The sequence below is a fragment of the Cupressus sempervirens genome, chromosome 10 (genome assembly GCF_028749045.1).
Source record: "Cupressus sempervirens isolate cs-2001-9-10 chromosome 10, ASM2874904v1, whole genome shotgun sequence".
NCBI classification, from domain to species: Eukaryota; Viridiplantae; Streptophyta; class Pinopsida; order Cupressales; family Cupressaceae; genus Cupressus; species Cupressus sempervirens.
This window is the reverse complement of record NC_143127.1, coordinates 807772801-807786316: the sequence shown is the minus strand read 5'-3', so window position 1 is coordinate 807786316 and position 13516 is coordinate 807772801. Positions and strand designations below refer to the sequence as shown.

Here is a 13516-nt window from a genome sequence, read left to right as displayed (position 1 = left end):
TTTAATATATAGTAATTATTCTATTACAATTTGAAATGATTAGAACTCTTGAGTAGTAGTCTATGAAATACTATACATCTCTAATGTAGTTTGTCTAGCATTTAGGAAAAACATTGGCATCATAGAATATCATTTCTTTAATATTTTGAGAGTTAAAAACTATGATGAACTACTTATATATTTTTAATATTTCAAAAGTGTCATATAAATGTGGAACCAATTTTTGTTGTGTCTTATAAATGTGGAACCACGTTATAGTGCGAGTTTGGTATATCCCTACCTTACCTTCACCCATTCCATTAACGAATTTTGATTGTAGTGAAAAAAAACCTTCCATAATTATTAATTATAAGTCAAGTAATATTTTGAATCATAATGATTATGGGATTTATATACATAAGTTGTCCATTTTTATCTTTCAAATGTGCTTTACCTACTGCAGTTATTTCTATAAATTAGATTTTTCTGAATGTAATTTTTTGACATCTTTGGTAAAAATTAATCTTGTTTGGCATCCTCTTGGGTGATGGAGTTAAATAATCACAATATAGGAGTTATAAACTAGTATAGGAGTAGTTATGCATATAATTTCATACATCTGCACTGTAATTTTCAGAAATGTGGAAGCACAACACTACAATCACAATACCAAATCCAACTCCATAACTTAATATTTCAATTTCAATAACATGTATCAAAGATGAGAGAAGTTCTCTATTAGATTTCAAGGGTGGCCTTTATCTTTCCTCAGGTCAGTTATCCTCTTAGCGTGGATTGAATTGTTGCGAGTGGGAGGGCATTGGCTACGATTATCATACATCGCATGTGATTACCCTTGATCTAAGAAATCAGTTGAGTGGTGAAATTCATCCATCGTTGTTTGATCTACAACACCTACAAAACTTGGATTATAGCTGGAATTACTTTCAAGGTATTTCTATTCCTCCACAGTTCTCAAAACTGCAGAGGCTTTCATTTCTTAGCTTGTCAAATGCTGGATTTGGCGGTGAGGTTCCTCTAGTGTTGGGAAATATGTCAAGCTTGCATCATCTGGATCTTTCATATAATTTGGAATTTAAGGGTGGTAAGTTGGATGTATGGGCCAGAGGTCTGAGAAGCCTTGAATTCTTGGGAATGAATGAAGTGAACCTAACAATGGGCTCAGAGCATTGGGGTGAGGCCCTTAATGGTCTTCACAATCTCACCCTGATTCAACTATCTAGTTGTGGGCTGTTAGGTAATATTCCAGATCTATCAAATCTGACCTCTTTGTCTCATTTGCATTTATCATGGAATTCATTCTCGTCCGAACTACCCTCTTGGATTGAGAATACATCTTCGTTGGTTTCACTCGATCTCAGCTACAGTAATCTAAATGGTTCCATCCCTTCCAATTTCATGCCCTGTTTGAAATTGAGAAATCTTGACCTTAGTGGTAATAATGACTTGAAGGGAAACCTTTCTTTCATTTTAGGCCATTCCAACTCACTTTCTGCTCTATCTCTTTCTGGCTGCAATTTAAGTGGAGAGTTTCCCCACTTTGCTACAAACTATTCAAAACTTGAGACCATGGATCTATCCCATAATAATTTGGAGGGAACTATGCTATCCTCTTTTGATAACCTTTTATCCCTTGCACATCTGGACCTCAGTAACAACCAGCTATCAGGAAGAATCCCAGACTCCAATTCAAAGATGGCAAGTTTAAGAGTATTGTTAATTAGCCATAATCATTTGACTGGCCAAATTCCACCCTCTCTATGTGAGCTTTCAACATTAACTGAATTGCATCTAGGCAATAACCAGCTGTCAGGAACAATTCTAGATTCTCTTTTGAAGATGGCTAGTTTAAAAGTGTCTAGGCACTTGATTCCAACAGATTAAGAGGTAACATTTCATTTCAGATGATTGAAAATCTATCTCTCTTATGAGGATTGGACCTTTCTAAAAATCAATTATCTATTACTATATCTACAAGTTAGATTCCACAGTTTGACCATTTGGAGTACTTGGCATTGAGGTCTTGCAATATAGAAGGTGTTTTCCCTGCATTTTTGTCCCAACAATATCAATTGAAGGAACTAGATCTTTCAAGTAACAACATTGTGGGAAATATTCCTTCATGGTTGTGGGATCTTCCTAATCTTGATACACTCATTCTTTCAAATAACAATCTGGAAGGTTCTCTACCTTGGCAGATATCCCATCGATTTTCTGCGGTGGATTTGCAAGGGAATAGATTGTATGGCACACTTCCTACTCTGGATTTTGTTTCATTCCTATTAGATCTATCAGATAATATGTTTAACAGCTTGATTCCAAACATTATACCTCCATTAGATATTTAGGCATCGATCTTTCTGTCATTGTCAGGAAATAACCTCTTCGAAGAAATTCCAAGTTCTACTTGCAAAAATTCAGATAGAGTGGGCATTTTGGACTTATCAAATAACAAGCTGACGAGAAAGATCCCTGCAACTATCAGGTTGTGTTCTCAATTAGTGGTTTTAAAATTGGCTCACAATGATTTGGAAGGGGAGATTCCAGAGGAGTTGGCAAATCTCACAGCTCTTCATGCACTAAATCTCAATGGCAATAGCTTTCAAGGTAATATTCCTCCGTCCCTTTCAAATTGCACAAGTCTCAAAATATTTGATTTGGGAAATAATAAATTTGAAGGTAAAATTCTTGTTTCGATTGAAAAGCTAAAAGATTTGAAAATTTTGAGCTTAACCTCTAATAATTTCGAAGGTAAAATTCCATCCCAACTTATGAGGTTGCAAAATCTCCAAATTCTAGATTTATCGAGTAATTGTTTATCAGAAAGTATCCCTCAAGATCTAAGTAATCTATATGCTATGGTCAATCAATCTTAAATTATTGATGAATGACTTATCTTCTTTTATTTCACTGATTTAAATCTAGACTCTCCTTATGAATCAAAGTTCAAGGATGAAGTAACAATTTGGATAAAAGGAAGGGTTCAAACATACGAGAAGATAATCTATGTAGACAAGTTCATGGATCTCTCACATAACAACCTCTCAAGCAATATTTCTCCAGCATTGGGAGTCCTCCAAGGTTTAATTTCTCTCAACTTCTCAAATAATCAGCTATGTGGTTCGATTCCTGAATCCTTGGCAAACATGGCTCGTTTAGAGTCTCTAGATCTTTCAGAAAACAAGTTGTCAGGAAAAATTCCTTTCAAATTTTCAAATCTAACCTTCCTCAAAGTATGGAATCTTTCAAACAACATGTTGTCAGGATTAATACCATAGGGAAAAAAAATTTCAACATTTGAGGCTTCCTCCTTTTTAGGAAATCCAAACCTTCATGGGTTTCCCCTTGAAAATACGACACTGGGTTGTGGTTCAGGTTGCAGAGAGCATCAAGCATAATGGAATAAGACTACACTTGATAGCAGCAAAGATATAATGGTGAGTCGATGGTGGGTAGTGGGATTGGGATTAAGTTATGGAGTTGGATTTGGTATTGTGATTGCAGTTTTGTGCTTCCATAGTAGTTATAAACTAGTATAGGAGTAGTTATGCATATAATTTCATACATCTGCACTATAATTTTATTTTTATGCATGGTTAGAACACTAGCTATAGTTTCTTAGTTTAGGAATTGAAGCATTATATAAACAAGTATGTACAATGTAAATAATATTGACAATTTTTTTTCAATAAAGCTTTATGCAATTGTTGCTTCACTCATGGTGTGAGAATGCTTATATCTATGTCATTTGGATTTTTTTCCACATCTTGTTCAAAACATATAATGCAATCTCATCTATGAAGTGTATTAAAAGCTAAGGATTTGGAGTGACTCATATACAATTCATTTTTTGTCATTTCATTATATGGTTTGAACAAGTGTGGAAAAAAATCAAATTTTTATTATGAATTTTTTGTTCACCAATCTATGTTAAACTAATTAGCAAGGTCACTTTCCTAATACTTTATGAATTGGATGCTATTCACAAGGTCAGTTTCCTAATACTCACTATAGTACTTGCTATTCAATTGAGATAGACACAGCTCATTAGTTTGTTTGTATTCTCTTTGGATTTTGTTAAAGAAGACAGCTGAATGCTATATGAACTAAAAGTTATGTGGTGTCAACAGGCTTGTGCATCTCTTGAGCCAAATTACCAGCCCCAATGACATTTGTTGTTGTTCAAAAGTGGCACCATACTAGACTATTTTCAAACAACCATAGAGATAGGCATTCTATAGATAGACTTGGGAACATCTTGCCAAGTCTTCAGTACATAATAGAGAAACTAAATTTCATAATTTTTTTTTGATAGTTGATTTGTTTAAATATTTCCCATCAAAAATTACTTAGTACATCTCATCTTTTTTTTGCACAGGAGCTTGCAGTTCTGAAGAATTTGATAGCAAAGAATTTGAAGAAGATATTGTAGCAAAGGTATATTTGGTGTTCTTTTTTAAGTGAAAATGTGATTGGAAATTTTGTATGTTGTCATATTTCACTTGCAGAAAGGTCAAATTGTAAATAGAGGTGAAGTTGTATGGATTTAAGTTTCTTCTTCATTGTTTATAATGCTCTTGATTCCTCCTTTGTAGCTGTAAAAATACTTGTTTATTTTCACCTTTCTAGATACCCTTTACCAGGTTCTTCAAGATTCTAAAATATCTTGGGCTGACCCCACTCTAGCATGTCCAAACTCCTACTTGGTTCAAAGACCTAACTCCTTTTTAAATGTGTCTTCCTCTTACTACTCCATCTGTAGGTTGCAAACAAATCATCCTTCTTCCACCAACTAGTCATTCCATTCAAGAAAGACCATGTCTAAAGATATCAATGCACAAAAAAATAGGGAGACAATTGTTAGACTGTGGTCTAACTTAAAAAGAAAAGGTGATGGAAAATGTTATTGTCCTTGCAAAATGTGTAAGGACTTAAAGACTCAAAGATATCCAATCATAATAGCTGAGCAACATTGCAGGCAACATGGTCACATTGAAGGGGGAAATGAGTATCGCCCATTGGTATGTATTTTAATAGTTTATAAATTACATAAGACATGATTTGATGATGACATCATGGTCATGGTTAATATAAGGCCATCATTTTCATATAGGTCAACATCCCCGAGTTTCATGTTATGGACCATGACAATTCAGAGAATGCAGATTTCCAAACGAGGGAACATGGAGGTGTGAATATTGAAGTAGAAGGTAATGATACCATGGAAGAAGACTAGGATGATGAAGATCATTATGATCAAGATGATGATGATGATGATGATGCAGAGCTTGATGTACCTGTACTTGAGAAGGCACACTAGTCCCTATATGAAGGCTCCAAAACAACTCTTCTTGCCGTTGTATTGCTATTGGTGAACTTGAAGGTTATGAATGGTTTATCCAATGTAGAAATGACATGTATATTAAGGTATGCCATCTTCTTCATTATTTTACTCGTAGTTCCCTTACAATTAATATTGGGTTCGTGTAGCAATTGATATTCTTTAAATTAAGAAATTATATTTTTGGTCGTAGGTTGATAGATGAGTGTTTGTTACCACCATCAAACATTCTACCTCGCTCATACCAAGAATTATCTGCCATCATGAAAGATATTGGAATGGAGTATCAAACAATACATGCATGTCCGAACGATCATATTATATATCATAAACAGCATGAATTTGCAACACAATGCCCTACTTGTCATATTAGTAGATATCAATCAGATCGATTAACAAAAAAGGTGCCTCGCAAGGTTCTTCGACATATTTCCATTATTCCATGTCTGCAACAATTATTCAAGTGCAATAGCTTGGCACAATTTATGGATTACCATGCACGCAATAGAAGTCAAAATGACATTATGTGAATTCCTGCAGATGGTTCGACATTTAAGGAAATAGAGGAAAAATGGCCACACTTTAAAGAAGAACCTCGTAATCTCAAGCTTTCATTGGCAGCAAATAGTGTCAATCCTTATGGAGAGATGAGATCTACTTACTTGGTGTGGCCTATTTTTTTTATCAACAATAACATACCTCCTTGGTTTTCCATAAAGAGAGAGCACATAATGCTAACAGTGATTGTTCTAGGTATTTTTTGATTTAGTGGTCATCTAAATTACTTTATTATTACTAATCCATCAAATGGTCAAAATAATTATGTAATGTTTTTGCGCATTCAACTAGGTAAGTACCAAGTTAAAGATATCAACGTATATATTGAACCCCTTATCGACAAGTTGGTGGTGTTATGGAATGGGGTTACTATGTATGACATTTGTAGACTAATAAGACAAAGAAAATTTCAATTTCATGCAATTCTTGTATGGACAATACACGACGCCCCTGGGCTAACACATTTTTGTGGTATGTTCTCTTCTTGACACCTCTTTTTTGGTATGTCAAAGTTAACACATTTAATCCAACTATACACGATTTTGTAGGTCTTCAGACAAAGGGTAAATTTGCATGTCTAGTTTGTGGTCCAAAGATGAAATCTCGTCATTCAAAAATTTTAAGAAAGCAGGTGTTTGATGAGAATAGACACTTTCTGCACAGAAATCATAAGTATCGAATTATCAAAAAACATCTTTTCAATGGTCTAGAAGAGACTACGTCAAAGCCACAGAGAATGACACCTCGCCTATGGAAGTTGGCATACAGTAAAATAAATCATCAAGGTAATGTCATTCCATTTGATGGTTTTTGTTTCAAATTTATATTTCGATATTGTGTTTTGTTTACTGATGATGTGATTGATGCTTGTGAAGGTCGTCAAGACATCAATGACCAACTTCCAAAAGGAATAAAAATGTATCCCATGCAATTAACTAGGTTGCCGTACTACGAGCAACTCCCAATTGTGCATTTGTTTGATCCTATGCATATTGGAAAGAATGTAGCAGAGACATTATGGAAAATCTTGGGTGGAAGGCGTGACAAAGATCAAATTGTCAAAACTTGTAGTGACATTGAAGAATCCAACCATGCAATGAAAAATGGCATTCGATCAAATAACAATGGAGACCAAATTGATACAAGTTCCCTTAGTTGGTTATTGCCAGAGTAGTAGAGAAATGCTATAAAAGAAGTCATAAAAAAAATACGATTTCCCATAGGATTTGCTGCGAACATAAACAATGTCATATCAAATAAAAGTGAATTTGTGCCAAGGTTGAAAACACATGATTGACATACATTTATTAAGGTAATTCATGTTATTTTGTATTCACTATATATTTATATACTGCATGTAGTTTCAATTGAATTCTTTTATAAAATATTGACAAGATCATTTTACAAATATTGCAGTACGTTCTACTTCTATCTCTCCCACGCCACTTTGCCAACAATGTCAAATAGGTTATATATGATATTGGAAAATACATGAGGTGGTTGTCATCTAAAGAAATCAATAAAGAAGATATAAAATATTGGAAGAGAAAAATTTCTCTTCTAATGTGTGAAATGCAAAAATGTCTACCTCCAATTTTTTTCAATGCACAAGAACACTACTTCATACATCAAGTTGAGGAGATTGAATTGTGTGGACCTGTACCAACCAGGTCAATGTGGATGGTTGAGAGGCACTTGAAATTTTTGAAAGGCTTGGTTTGACAGAGAGCACATCTTGAGGGTTCTATGGTGGAGGGATATATGGTATACCAGACCATGGCGTACATTAGTGAATATCTTCCTAAGTTTGCATAAAAGATCCATGTAGATCGTATTTGGGATCCCAACTCAATTAACAAATTCGAAGGGGAGTACTTGATGGGAAAAGCTAGATCGAGGAAAGTGAGAGGTAAATCTAAGATGTTATTGTAGTTAATTAACTCTTATAAATCTTCAATATAAGTTATTTTTAATTGGTGTATTTTTTTGAAATAGGTGGTCGAGAGTGGGATGCAATACATTTGTATATTGTGACCAATCTTGATTGGCTGATAGAATGGATTGAACGATGTCAAAAAAATGGTTGCTCATTAACATGGGAAGGTGTTGCTTCATTGGTTACAAAAGCTCATCGTAATGGAGATTCCAATGTTATGTCGATGGTAGTTGATCTAGTAAAGGGTTTAAGAGGTGGAGAGGTACGTAGAAATTTATTAATGATCATAACTCGATGTATGTTTCGTATCAACTCACGATGCAAATAATTTACACACACTTTAAAAATTGCAGGTCAAGCACTACAAAGCTATGTACTATCATGGCCACAAATTTTGCATAAAAAGGTTGGATGACACAAAGAAAACTTGTGATTCTGGGATAGCTACAATTTTCGAGGTCACCAATATATCATCTAGAAACGACATACATCCTCAACGATCTCAAAATCAATACTATGGCATCTTGGATGATATAATTGAGTGTGAATTTAACACCTTCAAAGTAGTTCTATTCGTCATTAAATGGTACAAGTTATGAATAAATCAAAATGATCCAGATAGAACGATTATTCAACATGATAATGGATTTACAATGATCAATACAAGGTTGTTTGAGCTAGTTGGAGATGAGCCCAATGTTCTTCCAAGCTAATGTGAGCAAGTGTTTTACTCGGAGGTTCCACATAAACAGGGTTGGTCATTTGTTTTTAGACATGATCTGAGAGGAAGGTCGATAAAGTATAATGTTATGGAAGAAGAAGATATTGAAGATGATGAAGAAGCAGATGATGAAGATCAAGATGATGGTGATGACGATGTTGGTGATGGTGATGATGATGATGATGATGGTGATGATGATAATGATGGCAATGGTGATGATGACGATGATGATGGTGATGATGGCAATGATGATGGCAATGATGATGGTGATGATGATGACGATGATGATGATGATGATGATGATGTAGATAATCAATGACTACAAACGTCGTCACCCCTTCTGTTGATGATCTTGTGTTCCATATATAAGGTAAATTTGTTCATGTTTACGATGTTGCATATTGTTCATGTTGTCTTCTAAGTTATTTGTAGCATACACGTATCATGTAATTTTTAGCTAACTTAAGATAAATGATTAACATATGCAGGAAATTTGATTACATATTTATTGTGTTCATTTCTAATGATTACAAAATATGTTATTTATAGTTACCAATGTTTATGTTGTGTCTGATTATGACCCTTTTTGCAAATAGTCAATTGACTATAGGTACATCGTCACCCCTTCTGTTGACGATCTTGCATTCCATATATAAGGGAAATTTGTTCATGTTTGCGATGTTGCCTATTGTTCATGTTGTCTTATAAGTTATTTGTAGCAAACATGTATCATGTAATTTTTAGCTAACTTAAGGTAAATGATTAACATATTCAAGAAATTTGATTACATATTTATTGTGTTCATTTCTAATGATTACAACATATGTTATTTATAATTACCAATGTTTATATTGTGTCTGATTGTCACCCTTTTTGCAAACAATCAATTGACTACAAGAAATTTGACCCATTTGGCATGGATTGTGCATAGTGACATGGATCAATAGGTATAAGTCAATAAACAGACATAATTTTCTTATATTTTTCTTATTTATCATTGAGCATGTATGTTATAAATAAACATATTATATAATCATATAATGTATATATAGACAAAGAAGGTCCATATAGAAATATAATTGTATACTCACTTTCAACTTACTACATTTTATATTTGTCACTTTCACTTTCCATTTGATGGATTGCAGGACCCACCAAATAGGTACTTGTCAGATCTATCTACATCGAATGAGGGAAATGAGGAACTGGTAGATGAAAGCTCTACATGTAGTATGGCTAAAATGGGGAGATCAACTAGAGGTCAAAAGAATAGAAATTTTTTTGATAAACACATGCAATTTTTCCTTGCTAATGGGGGGTCATGTTCTTATGATGATGAGACCAAAGGTGACATCAAGGTTCCCTTTCGATACTCACACATTGAGAAAGAATGGGTACCCAATGAGCTACCTCCAATTAACATAGATTTTTGTGTTAATGAGAGGATATATCACATTGCTCCATCCTCAGTACATGGTTTGGGCCTATTTTCCATGGATGGGATAAAGGTATGTTACAACAAAGTTGTTGAATTGTTCAAGTATGTCGGTCCATGTTACAATTACAATGATTGGATGCAGATTGTTCAATAAAAAAAAATATGCATAGGTATGGGGTATCAGCTAATTATATACAACGAAAAGAAAATGATCAAAGTAAAAGATTTGCTATGCACATTGATGGGAGACCAAAAGCAATAGGTAATGTTGTAGGTTTTATAAATAGTACATGACCTTCTTCAACTAGTAAGTAACCCAATTGCATATTTGAGGCGCATTAGGGAAATGAAGTTTTTGTTTGTGCAATAAAATCAATAAGTGCAGGGGAAGAACTGCTAATCAATTACCATTTAAATCACATAGATACAAACAAAGTTACTATCATGAGGGTTGTAAGTACTATTTACCATTTTGTTAATAATTTTTTTTCGTTGTCTATTGCTTTTAGTTAGCTGAATTTTTTATGTTTAATTTTTGTGACAGGATGATATGGATCCAACAGATGATAAAGGTCACCAAGATGCTACTCCCACCCCTTCTTCAGTGAGGGTAAACCTTCTTGAAATTGTACAAATTAGATAGTTGAAAAATGTTATATTATTACATTATTTTATTTACAATTTTTTAGTTTTTATGATAGTTTTACTAATATTCCTCTCACAAATTGATGTTTAGGATAAGGGTAAAGCAGCATCAGTAAGTACCGAGCCACTAGCTATGCCTTCTGATGAGGATATTGCTGAAACTCCCAATTTCATAAAAATGTTGAAGAAATTTTTTTTTTAAATTAATTTAGAAGCAATGAAAATTTTGGATTAGGAAAATATGGAATCCGAGGAGATGATGAAGAGGCTATCAGATTTGAGAGCGCAAGCTCGTCATTATGAAGTAAGCTCCAATGAATATTTAGTTATAAAAAAAGTTCAAAAAGATTTATATTTTATAATCTTTTATGTTGTGAAGTAAAATATGTAATATGTGCAAAAATACTTTATTGATGCAATTTTTTTAAAGAGTTGTAAGAAACTTTAACTACTAAATTCTTGTTATACAGGAATTTTTGGCAATTGATCCACAACTTGGTCAAGGACAACGTGGTGAGGCCGGTAGTAGTAGAGCTCCAATTGCCACTGGTAAAATAATCTTTTAGTTGACAAGTTAGAAGGAATTTTTTATTTTGAACATTCAAAACTTCTTAACTCTTACTTTTATTATTTTAGAATGTCTTTGCTAACAATGTATTGTTCAAGTCATCCAGTGCAGGAGACTCCTATGAGGTTGATGGACGCTCATACGAGATTGTCAACTACAATGTCGGCAACAAGGGGATGTCTAGCTAGTAAATCTTTATCTTTTTATATTTGGTTTTGTGTTAATTATGAGTTGATAATATGTACTTTAATCTTTGGTGCATGACATAGTGTATTATTTTTTGTGTGGTAGGAGATGCACCATTTGGTACACCGCCAAATGCGGATCGTAGTGCATGTATTGGTGATAATTCACCATCATTTCCTAGAGATACTCGTATTTCTAGCATGGGAGCTATGCAGACATCATTGTTGATTGACGATAATGAATTAATGCCTTTGAAATGTCCTAAGATTCCAGGTACTTTAAATAATTATTTTTAATATTGTAATAAGGATTTTCTTGCAAGATGTAAACATTATAGGAAGTGGTAAATGCAAGGGCTTTTGATGTGGAGTGATGCGTCATGACCTTCTTTAGTATGTCATATTGTGCAAGTTGTTTAATTATTTTGGAATTCCTTTTTATTAGGGGTTTGGTAGGATCATCTGAATTACCAATGACCTTTTGTCTATACCAGTAATTCTCTAGTTTATTAATTTGGTACATTGCAATTTCATGCTTTCAGTAGAAGATACTAACCAATTTTTCTATAAAGAACCAAAAGTGGGAGTCTTCTTTCATATTCAATGTTTAGTTTTCAATTATTTCCCACATCATTGCTATTGCCTGTTAGAGTTTTAGAGTGCTCACTTTTAGCTTCACTATCTATTTTAGAAATATTTGTTTTCCATAATATCCCAGGTATGATCAATGACAACATCAATTAAGAATGACAAAAAATGAAGGTCATGGAAAGTTATATGTATTATGCGCTATTTTTTTTTTCAAGGTATACTGATTAATATAGTCACAGTAGATTTTTTAGTTTCAGAACATCAACAACAAAACCCTGGTAGAGTTTGACTGGTTTTAGACATTTTAAAATTTTTTCCAAACTTCTTTTTTGGTCAATTTTGGTCAAGTTGATCCTCCAACCCTGAAATAGATCACTAAAAAGATGAAATGTATCTCATTTTATGTATTTGTTATTCACTATGAAAATTATTCTTCGCATGATTCATTTTAATGGTTCTTACTATTAATTATTCCATGACATTTTTTGCAGGAAATGATACATTTTATAGGAGGTTTTATGACCTCACGCTGCGAAGATTCAGGCCCATCATACGTAAAAGGTGGAACATCATAACTGAACTAGTTTTATCCCACTATTTTTTTTCATATCATTAATTGGTGCAACATTTTTCCTTTCATTCGGGTCTTTTCTTATACTAGCTATATCTAACAATTTTGTGTTTTTTCTTAAAAGGTGGAACTACCAAGATAAAAAATTAAAAGATGAGCTCATCAAAGATATAGAGCATGAGTTTGGTAGTAATATTTTTGATCATAAGAAATTGTTACAAAAAGCTTCTAGACATCTTAAGGTTGTAAGGGACACATATAGAAAGAGCCTCGTCCTAAACCCGAAGTATGAGTGTCCTCCCTTTGTTTCAATGAGGGACTAGAATGAGTTCATTTTGGATGCAAAGGAGAAAGGGGAACATCCAAAAGAAAGTACACCAAAAAATCTAAAAAGGTATGCAATAGTATTAACTACTAGTACATTAATGAGCAAATTTAGGGTTCAACTTCAGTATCAACAATTTCAACTAGCTCAGTTTAATCTATTTATTGATGAAAGGTATGTAATTCATATGTTGACACAATTGCTTATAAATCTCAATCTCAATCTGGGCATAAATCCTACATAAGATATAATTGACACAACTGCTTATAAATTCTAAATTCATATGCTGACACAATTGCTTATAAATCTCAATCTCAATGTTGACACAACTATATATATCTCAATCTGGGCATAAATCCTACATAAGATATAAATAGTGTGCTTATAACCTTGCATATAGCTATATTATGTCTTGAAAATATAGTAATGCCCAACTACATGTACCATAGGTGTATGTGTTATCAGTATAGGTGATAAATGATATTCAGTAATTGTGATGACAAGTACAATTTTTTTGAAAAACTTTGCAAGAATTTTACTAATTGTTAGTCTCCTAAAAGTAATAAGCATCACGTTCAATGCTAGAAAGTTAATGACAACAATCATGTTCCTATCTTTGAGGACTGACAACAACCCT

At 33.4% G+C, this 13516-nt stretch overlaps 1 pseudogene; it reads left to right on the top strand.

The window, feature by feature from the left end:
• Positions 1-696: 696 nt before the first annotated feature.
• Positions 697-3539, top strand: LOC149536392 (uncharacterized; annotated as a pseudogene).
• The last annotated feature ends 9977 nt before the right edge of the window (positions 3540-13516 follow it).